The 10,137-nt window shown below is 29.7% G+C and overlaps 1 pseudogene; it reads left to right on the forward strand.

Annotated features, from left to right (window-relative positions):
- Positions 1-326: 326 nt before the first annotated feature.
- LOC111283171 (ethylene-responsive transcription factor LEP pseudogene) lies at positions 327-1,377 on the forward strand (annotated as a pseudogene).
- The last annotated feature ends 8,760 nt before the right edge of the window (positions 1,378-10,137 follow it).

Genomic DNA, 10,137 nt, shown 5'->3' on the forward strand with positions numbered 1-10,137 from the left:
GGATCATTAGCGAGCATGGGAGATTGCTCTCTCTCACTCATAATTTTGGATTACATAACCATGAAATGCATTTGAAAATTTCTCCAAGGCCAACTCTGGTAAACAAGAATAAAACGGGGAGAATATCTCCTTTTTCTTTTTCTTTTTTTTTTTTTAGAAAATCTCCTTATTTAAACACCCAACACGAAAACGCCCCATAACCAAGGCCAACTATCATTCTCTTCTTAAAAATCACCAATGTAATACTGCTCTATTCCATTCAAGAGAAGACCAAGAGCTTTCTTCCTTTTTACTCTCTTTCTTTCTGTCTTAGAAACCGGAAAAAAAATATAAAACAAAAATAAAAAACTGTCCTTTAAAGCCCCAGAGAGACAGACAGTTAAACAAAGGCAGAAACACAAAAGTTATTTCTTTCATAGCAGCCCCTATCAACTCCAAAGCTTTCTTTATCTTCATGGACTGCAACAACTCAAAAACCAACTCGCCTTCCTCTTCTAAAAACAAAAGAAAACAGCACCAGCGACCTCAGCCGCAACAACAGCAACAAGAAACAAGATTCTTGGGAGTAAGGAGGAGGCCATGGGGCAGATATGCAGCGGAGATAAGAGACCCTTCTACAAAAGAAAGGCACTGGCTTGGCACGTTTGACACTGCCGAGGAAGCTGCCTTAGCCTACGACCGTGCCGCTCGCTCCATGCGTGGCTCCAAGGCTCGAACCAACTTTGTCTATTCTGATATGCCAAATGGCTCATCAGTCACCTCCATCATCTCCCCTGACGAATCACAGCATGATATGTCATCCATTTTTTCCATTAATCCCTCTTTCCACCAACAAAACGAAGTCAAACAGAACCAGCTTTTCTTCAGTCAAGACCCTTTCAATACATGCCAGTTTTCTTCCGGGTTACCTCCTGGAGACGAGTGGAACCAAGAGAGTAGTGATACGGTAGGGTCTTACAGGCCCATTACTGGTGTTATGGATGCTGGAAATGGTGGTTCTCAACAGTTCAGTGATGACTGTGAGCTGCCACCTTTGCCTCCAGACGTCTCTTCCACTCGTAACGGGTCTGGAGTTGATGGTTCGGAAATGAGTTATGGAGCTTGGAGTGACACAGGCCTTTTCGGGTACTCAGATCAAATCGAAAATGGGTTTGACTCAAGAGTGAGTGGACCATATTTGGGCTTTAACTCTTACGAGTTTGTGCAGCACAGCCCACTCTTTGGGAGGATGCCATCGGTTACTGATACCGTAACTGATGAATTTGATTTGGGTTCATCATCGGGTTACTTCTTTTAATAGCTGTCACAAAAACAATAAAATATAACTACTACTACTAAAAATTATCAAGAAAATTAATGTGTCAGTTTAGTTTTGGGGTCTTTGCTGTTAATGGCTTTCTTATTTTGATGATTTTGGCGGGACGTAAGTAACGGTTTCTTGGGTTGTTGTTGAATTTGGGTCCATTTTGGAAAAAAAAAAATGCCCTCCTTCCAAGCCTGTTTTATTGTTCATGTCATGCCTCTTAGTCAATGGTGTAGGGGGTGGGGGGCAGATAATGGCTCTTTTTTGGAATGTAAATATAAAATGTGCAATGATTTTGATTTTTCTATAATCAAGACCAGCAGCTTGAGTGCTTCTGTTTTGTTTTACTTTTTTTTTTTTTAAATTTAAATAAATCTGACAATGCTTGAATAACTAATACTAGTGGAAGAAATTATAGTATCCAAATAAGTCAATAATGCTTGAAGAACTAATCGTAAAAGTAATAGTAGTAATAGTATGAATTATGAGAGTCAATATGTTATCAGAAAACTCCTTTACAGTTTTCATTCTTACTTTTTAACAATTAAATGGCAATGCTGTATGTTATTACATGTAGGATTTCGTTAGTGAATAATGATAGTGCCATTCCAAATGAATGAAATGGTGATGAGAGTGAAACACGTATTTTCCATTTTTGTCTCAAACACTATACGACTATAATATTTTGATAGATCATAGATCATTTGTCAGTTGTCATCAAAAGAAGAAAAAAAAAAAAAAAGCAAAACCGTTGAAGTTGTTCTGGTTTAGAATCCTAATGAGTAGCTTAATTGTTTCTGCCGATCTTCATAATAGGCATGTGCTGCAATAGGGTGCCGCAATCTAAGAATTTAAAGATGACCTGAAACATGTATAGTAGTGGCTGTAATCAAATTGGTTTAGCTCCACTTTCCGAATAAGAAAGACAATCAAACCATTAAAGATTTGAGAGTCTGCCGACTACAACCTTTTTAAAACAAACAATAAATCATAGTTTCCTGGGAGCATCCCAGTGTAACAGTAAATCAGAAATGAGGATGTTCACGAAAAAAAATAAAATAAAATAAACAGACGCGTTTTTTTATTGCATGAAATGAAGCTACTTCCATCTTGTTGACGCAAACACCAATTTCTAAATACACCGACGGTGATTTGTAGAAGACGTTTAGTTTATAGAATTTTAGATTTAAAGGATAAGTGATTTTAAAATAATATGTGATATATAAGTGATTTTAAACAAAATATGTGATATTCAAAGTAAATAAATGATTTTTGTATCTTATTGACTTCAAGGAATATATTTGTGTTTGGTTTTTAGAATCAATATTATTTAATGAATTTTTTTATTATATTATTATTTTTATAATAAATAATAATTAATATTCATAAAATTATTTATTTAATATTTTTATAATATATTTATCAACGCATGAATAATCGATTTATTTAATATTTTTTTAATATATTTATTTATTTATTTATTTTGAAAGCAATTCAATTAAATTAATTTATATATTTATATAACGCTAAAAATGTATATCAATTTTATAACTCCTTAATACATTAATTCATACCTTGTATATAGAATAAATATACATAATATTACTTACAGTTTGATGCATCTAATTTATCCAATCGATTACGTGTGCAAAATACTAAATTTCCTAGTACATAATTCTATATTAAACGACGTTTATTAAGAACAATCATCATCTAGTTGAATATAGAGGACGATTGTTGCTAACTAACCGTCGTTTATGTTTGTATAGATGACGTTTATAAAAAAAAGCTGTTATCAAATTATTTAAAGGGTTAAAATAAATCTAGTTAATGTATTATATATTTTTTATTAATTTAGTTTTTTAAAAAATAAAATTATATGTTTGATACCCAAATTTTTATTTATTATCTATTTTGTTACTTCAAACTAGCGTCGATAGTTAACTTGTTGATATATTATGAATAACCAATAAAATTTGGACACATGTTATAAAAAAGTTCAATCAACTCTATATCATCAATTGTTATATTACTATTAATAAAAAAATTCAAAATTTTTTTAAAAAATCTAAAATATTTTTAAAAAATTATAAGAAAATAAAAAATATATGAAATATTTTAAAATTTTAAAAACTTTATTAAAACTTAAAAAATTTGGAAAAAATCTCAATAAAAACCAAATATTGAAATTTTTTCTAAAAAATCAAACAAATGAAAATTTTAATAAAAATAAAAAATTCTTAAAATTAAAAAAAAAAGATTCACAAAAACTTAAAAATTTAAAAATAAAAAGAATTTAAAATTTTTTGAAAAATTGAAAATTCTAAATTCTAAAAATTTTTTTAAAAAATCAAAAAATTTATAAAAAAATTAAAACTTTAAAAAATTCTTAAAAATTACAAAAAATTGAAATTTTCTAGAAAATTATAAAAAATAAAAAATTCTAAAATTAAAAATAAAAAAGTTAAAATTTTAATAAAAATCCAAAAAGTTAAAAATATATTATAAAATTCATAAAATATATAAAAAAAATTGTAACATTAAAAAAAATGAAAATTTTTCATAATTTTTACAAAATTTTTTATAAAATTTTAAAAATTTTTTGGATTTAAAAAAGAAAGATTTTTATTACTTTCAATTTTTAAAAGTTTTTATGATTTTTTTTAATTTTAAGAAAATTTTATTTTTATTAAAATTTTATTTTTTTGAACAAAATTTTTTTGGATTTTTTTTAAAAATTTTGAGATTTCTTGAATTTTTTAAGTTTTCATATATATTTTTAAAATGTTTTAAATATTTCAATTTTTTAAATAATTTTTTAAAAATATTTCAGATTTTTCAAAAAATTTTAAAATTTTTTGGAAATTTTTAAAAAATTTCTTTTAATGTTGTTGTGGCTATTGATGATTTGACACTGATAAAACTTTTTTTTTACATGTGTTAACATAGTTTTGGATATTTATGCCATATTAACAAGCTAATTAACAACATTAGTCTCAAATATAAAAGTAAATGACAAAATAAAAGTTAGAGTATCATATTAAAATTTTTATTTCTTTAAGCACCAAATTGAGAGAAAATATATAATACAAGGGCTATTTTATATTTAACCATTATTTCAAAGACTCAAAGCAGAGTAAAGCAAGAAGAGCAAAGCAACTGAGAGTACTTGTATTTAGAACATCAACCACACGAAATCCCAAGAATTGAAAAGCATCAAAGATTGAAACCATAAAATTCAAGAATATCAAAAAGGAAAAGGTTGATACAAAGATGAAGGATGATGAAGAGGAAAGTAAGTTTTCTTTAGTTTTTGAAATAGAGGCAGATTTGATATGTGTTGAAAGTGAAGAAGATGAAGTTAGATTTAGGTTTCGATTCGGGTCTAAGGAGTTTTTTTTTTTTTTTGCTTAGCCAATCATTTTCTTTTTATTAATGAAAGCATACAGATATAGCTGTTTTCACAAGTTCAACTGATAATTCTAGTAGAATATTGCACTGCATGATTTCAAGCTAACCTTAGAATGTTTAAACAACCTCATAGCCAAGCTTGGAAAAGTTATGGTGAATCCACTTAGGGTTGGCAACGAGTCAAGTCGGAGCAGGTTTTTGTTCGTCTCGAACTCGATCCGATTTTATAACAATAAAATCCGAATTTGATCAAATCTAACTCGAAATTAATAAAATATTATTTTTTTAAATATAAAATATTATTTTTTAAATATAAATATATAAATATATATATTAATAATTAAAAAATAATTTTTTATATAATATCGGATCGAGTCGGATTGAATTTGCCTAAAATCCAAACCCGATTTTTTCTTAATAATGCACGATCTGACCCGATCTAAAACCCGATTTAAAAAAAACAAAAATTGACCATAAGGGGTCGGGTCGGAATTCGCCGGTTGGGGCTGCCAACCCTAAATCCACTCCCCTTTTTGCCAATGAGTCTGCAAATCCGTTTGCCTCTCTATAAACATGCACAAAATATACTTGTCCTATTATCTGCCTCAATCTATCTATTTCGTTTAGTTCTTTCCATTGCCTCCAAAGTGTTGATTCCTTTTTTAACGCCGAATTTATCATCACTTTTGAATCAAATTCTATAACTAAAGTCTATTGCTTGCACCATGTAGTTCCTGTAAATAATTCCACTGCTATCTTAATCGCCAGTAGCTCAGCCTTACTTGGTTCTTGTATTCCTAGTGGACTGTAGAATATGCCTCTGATATTTTCAGCTGCATCTCTGAGTAACCCCCGCATCCAGCTTGACCTTGCTTCCCTCTAACCGAGCCATCTACGTTAAATTTCATCACATTGTCTTCCGGACATTCCCACTTCACCCCCTCCCTGCTTCTAATTCTACTATCTTCTTCCTAGGATATTGTAGGATTCACCCACCACTCTGATTCTTTTAATTCGCCACCTACTTCCATAGCTTTTATCCACAGAAATAACCTTAGTTTTACCAAAAACAAAACGTCGTCCCCATTCCACTTTTTATTCTAAAAGACTGTCTCGTTTCTTCCCAACTAGATCAACCAAAATGTAGCACTACATACTGCTAGCCATTTCATTTCAGCACCCCCACAAATGGCGTGCTAATGCATTGGTTTAACATATATATTCTACTATTCTTGGTAAAACCCAACGTAATCCCCACCATTTTAAAACTGAACACCAAACAGCCCTGAGAATTTACACCATACAAGAATATGTGCACAATCCTCCTCAAATGACTTGCACCACTGACACAAGCATTGATCTCCTATATTTACACCTCTTGATCTTAAGAAACATTTAGAAGGAATTGAATTTTGCACACCTAGCCATAGAAAGTTTTGTACCTTTGGAGGAACCTTCAGCATCCACATTGTGTTGAAACGTCCTTGCTAATCCGTCGTACACCGATTTCCATCCAGTATTGATATTACGTGTTTTATCGAATAGTTTCCCTTTCCTTCTGCTTCCCAAACCAGTTTATCCCCTATATTTGCTCTAATCTATACTTCCTTTACACTCTTCAACAAATTATTCGTCAGCTCTTTTTCCCAATCGAACAATTGCCTCCTCATAGGAATGTTCCATTACCCTGTTTTTTTATTAAACACTTCCCCAACTTTACTATTCTTATCCATTGCTAATACATATGATCCTGGAAACCTATATCTCAATGGTCTATGTCCTACCCATTTATCCAACCAAAATATGACCTCGCTTCCATCACCAACCACCCATCTACAACCCCCTGTTTCTATCATTCTAGTCATTCCTTCCTCATGTCTCAAATTCTGTACTCCTTTCCATGTATGTGACATTTGTTGATCATGCCTTTCATTTGGCATCCATTCTAATCTCCTCTACCATATTTATCCTCTATAAGCCCCCCCATAAAGCTCTCCTTTTGTCCCATATTCCACCACCATTTGTCCAAAAGTGCCATGTTTTTATTAATTAAACTTGACACCCCCAAACTCCCATATCTCTTCGGTTTACATACTGTACTCCACTTCACCTTAGCTATCTTCCTTTTATCATCCCCTCTTCCCCACAAAATGGATCTTCTCAATTGTTCCAATTTCCTAATCACTCCCTTTGGTGCTCTAAAAATGGACAAATAATACAAAGGTAGTGTCCTTAAGATTGATTTAATAAAGGTCACTCTAGCTGCAAATGAAATGTACTTCCTTTGCCACAGCGCCAGGCTTTCCTTCATCCTCTCTATCACAAGCTCTCATTTTCAAGGAGTTAATGGATTTTCAAAATCTGATCAAGATGAAACCATCAACGCTGGAGAAAAATCACATCTTTTTATTGTAACAAAGCTGAAAGTTCTCTTCCTTTTTTTCTTTTTTTTTTTTCTATTTGTAAAAATTTTCTGCCATTTTTCCTTTCTCTTTCAAGTAGTTTTAAGATATTTTATGCAAGAAAAAATTCTATTCCTAAAAACTTCCTTGGGACTTTTCAAATGCCGACGATTATTATTATAGTTTATTATCATATGAGATTACATTTTTAATATCAAATGTAATCTATTATTAAAAATAAATGTAATATATTTATTTAAACGACTATGTTTATTATGAGAAATATAGTTTACTAAATCAGAATTTTTTTTTATCAATTAAAAATAAATATTTTATTAAATGCAAGTAAGATTCAATGTTAGTTTATGATGTATTTTTTGTGATATTAAGGTTATAATAGATCAAAAATACCAATTATTCAATGTAAATGTAAGATAAATTTTGCTTCCCATCTGAAATTTTAAAAAACCTCATGAAATGAAGGATTTCTAATTTTGGTCTATTTTTCTTTTCCTTGTGTCATAATGGTTTTGGGACCGTTAGATGTAAAAAATTTTAAAATAAAAAAAAATGAGGGAATCATCATCAATCTTTTCTAAGGTGTAATTGGCCACCCAAAAGTTTAACTTTTTAATAAAACTATAAGGGCGGGTATAAAGTTTATCAAAAAGATAAATTTTGATCTATAAAAACTAGGTTGGGTCTGGGAGTTGGTTACATTTAGGGAAAGATTAGCACCCTCACAACATCTATAACTTGATACCAATTAATTATGCACTATTTCCAGTGTTGGATGAAATGATTTTAATTTGAAATTTAATAATAATCTCTTTCATTTAAAAAATAAATTTTTGTTAAAATTCTTTATTTAGGAATATTGAAGAAATCTTTAAGTTAAAGAATTATTTTAAAATTCTCCAATATCTAAGCAGAATTTAGAATAACTCTTTTCGCTTAAGATTTAGCACAATGTGCCACAAAATAAAAATAAAACTCTTTGTAGAAGATAATTGTTAGTTACTCTCCAATATTTAGGTAGAGTACCAAGAATTATTTTATTTGAAATGTTATTTTATAATATCACAATTTTAAAATACATATTTCTCCTTTTTTTTTTTTTGTAAAAATATTTTATACGAGAAAGTAAATTATGGTATTATTAGATAACAAATAAAAATTAAAGACTGAGAAATGCAAAACGTATGTCAACAATAACATGATGATGTATGTATGCCAATAGTTGTTATGCAAGGTGATGAAATGCAATTTTAAAGTTTGATTCTTAAGTATAATAAGATCACCCAACTCTCTAACATCTAGGCAGAGCTTAGGTGTGACTATTTATATTTAAGATCCCAATTTACTATTATATATTTTTTTGTTTATTAATCCCATTATTAATACTAATTGAGGATTCATATGCACAAACTTAATGCAATAAAGTTTCCTAAATACTTCATCATCTAGGCGGTATTCAGGAATAAATAATTTCATGTGAGATTTTCACACGTATCTTTAGAGTTACAAAATAATTTTGGGCATAGGTGGGGTTTTAAGGTTTGGCGACATTTTGATGATGATTTGCGGTTGTGTCCTAAATTTAGGGTTTAAAAGGTTTAAGGTTTTGATTTTAGGATTTGGGGTTTAGGATTTTAGAGTTTTAGATTTATAGTTTGGAGTATTTAGGGTTTGGATGGTTTAAGGTTTCAATTTTAGGGTTTGGGGTTTTGATTTTAGAATTTTAAGGATTTAGGGTTTTGATTTTAGGGTCTTTAGGGTTCAAGATTTTGATTTTAAGGTTTGAAAGGTTTAGGGTTTAATTTTAAGGTTTTTAGGGTTTAGGGTTTAGTTTTAAGGTTTATTTTTTTTTAAATGTAAACATCTCTAAAAATCCTTAACATTTAGGTGGACTTTTAACGCAAGTTCGATTTTTATAATTTTCAAAAATTAATTAAAATATTTTTCATATATTTCCCTCTTTTATGAAAATTTATTATTATTATTATTAGTAGTAGTAGTAGTAGTTTTTTTTATTAACCTTTAATTTTATTATACTATTTAATAATTCTTCAACATCTAGGTGGAATTATTTTTTAAAAAACAGTTTTTATTCCCTCCGACATCTAGGCAAGGAAAATTTTCTTATTATTAATTTGTTATATAATCATTCTTTATATTTTTTAATTTTAATTTTTTATTTAACACTTGGTTATTAAAAAAATATTAAAAGGAATCAAAAGTTTTGAAATTATTTTTATTATTGTTGTTATTATTATTATTATTATTATTAATCATTATTATGAAACAACAACTATTTATTCTAATAAATTCTAAAAGTTTTAAAACATGCATAAATAACAATAATAATAAATTAAAAATGATATAAATAATATATAAAAAAATTTTAAAATTTTTTTTTACCTGGGGTCAACGGTCTAGTCAACATCGATTCGGCTAAACTAGAAAGGGGATGGTTCAATGACCGGTTTAATTGAACCAGCTGAGGTGTGGTTTAGCGAAGGTTTGATTGAACCAGTTCAAGGCTAACTAAAGGAAAGGTTGATGGGTTAGGTTGCGTGGATCCCGAGTCGAATCCGAGTCCATGCGTAGATCATTCTTAGCTTAAACGGGCATCGTTTTGGGTTTTTTAACCCTATATAAAACACAAAATTTTTTTCTTCACTTTATCTTCTTTTCAAAAAAAAATTTAAAGCTCTAGGGAGAGCTCCAAAGCTCTGCCATCGGCCATTTGCACTGCCATATTGGTTGTCGTCTAGGGTTATCGTTGGTGGTCACCAGTGACTGAAAATACCAAAAACTCCCAAAAAATCCTCCTTAACATGCTTTTTCCAAATCTAGCGTTCGTTTCACTAGGAACAGCCACGATTGGCATAGATTAGGGTTTAAAGCTTCAATTTTTCCTTTTTTTCCCCTTTTCTAAAAAAAATGCAACTGATGATTATTCTTTTTGTTTTTGCAGGTAGCTTGGCATTAGGTTCTTCCCTACGAGGAGGACTGTGT

Source organism: Durio zibethinus, chromosome 5 (assembly GCF_047325235.1).
Source record: "Durio zibethinus cultivar Kanyao isolate XHJ-2024 chromosome 5, ASM4732523v1, whole genome shotgun sequence".
Classification (NCBI taxonomy): Eukaryota; Viridiplantae; Streptophyta; class Magnoliopsida; order Malvales; family Malvaceae; genus Durio; species Durio zibethinus.